The sequence below is a fragment of the Cibotium barometz genome, chromosome 26 (genome assembly GCF_041138505.1).
Source record: "Cibotium barometz isolate CiBa-2024 chromosome 26, ASM4113850v1, whole genome shotgun sequence".
Classification (NCBI taxonomy): Eukaryota; Viridiplantae; Streptophyta; class Polypodiopsida; order Cyatheales; family Cibotiaceae; genus Cibotium; species Cibotium barometz.
In genome coordinates this window covers 36809839-36811193 of record NC_141071.1, presented here as the reverse complement: position 1 = coordinate 36811193, position 1355 = coordinate 36809839, and positions in this window count along the sequence as shown.

Sequence of the window (1355 nt, the reverse complement as noted above, 5' to 3'; positions counted from 1 at the left end):
TGAGACGGACACCTCTCAATGTGTTAGGATGAAAAGCAAAAGTAGGGAACTTTGAATCTCAAGCGAGGGCGCGTGTGACGATATCCACCTCTTCTTTTTCTTTGTTGGGAGATGAGGTGGGAATGAAACTGCAGGTATTTTTTGGGTGAGTGCCGAGTGGCAGTACTGCATCCCTGAAGGCTAAGCCTAAGTTGAATGATGACCTAATATGAAGTGGCCTTTGATCCTTAGTCCCTCGTCCTTCAATCACAAATTCAAGCCATTTGTTGGAGGTTTTCATCTAGCACTTCTTACAATGGTCAGATTTCAGGTTTTCTATTGCAGTCCCGGCAATAGAAAACTTCCTGACTCCTCTCTTGGTAGGAGCGACTTCAATTTGTTACAAAACTTCCTTCACCCCTCTGTGTACGGCCTTTCCTTGCCAAACAATGTTCTTACAACTTTTTTTTTGGGAGGATCTTATATGAATCCTTCTCAACATGGGTTGAAGAGAAAAGGTAATTTCAAACAGGCACTTTGATCTTTCATTCTAGTACAATCAATTTTTAAGAGATTGAAGGCGGCATTTCCCCTTGTCCTCTCAATATAAGGTGGACTTTTTAGAAGTTGAGCAAACTCTAGGATGAAGCAAACCATATTTTATCAACCCTTTCTACCAAACATGTTTTTGGAAACCACATGAAGTATATATCCACATAGCACTGCCCATTGCCCTTTGTGAACATCATTTTCAATTGGACACCCTCCTGGGCCGATGGCATGACACCAACTCTAGCTTCTTCATGCCTACACTCTTGACCACTTGTGATTCATCTTAGATTGATGAACATAGCAATATGTATGTCTTAGGTCGCCTTTACAATGGATTTGTCCATACCCATAATTAAATCCCTTTTAGATGAAATATGAGCTAATGAAGCAAACACCTTCTTTTTTGGTTGAAAATGATTGTCTCTCTAGAGCTACCTAAAGCTGACTTCAAATGATGGATAGATGCAAGATACTGCGTATCAATAGACCACAACACTTACCCATTTTAAAGATTCTCTTGCCATGGGTTGATAAATCTATAAACATCCTAAATAAGATGTGAGGCTCTAACCAACTCACTATAACACCTTCAATTAGATGCGAGGCTCCAACTCACTACTATAAGACTCCTATAAGATAGATATTGCAATATTCAACACACTAAAAAATAAAAAACCTTCGAAATACTTACCACAAGAATGTACTTCCACTTTGGATCCTCAATTCTTGTTCACATTGTAATGGAAACATCTACATTTAAACACATCATCAAATGATCCAAAAGTACATTGTCCAAACACGTTAGAATGATGCATAAGATGATT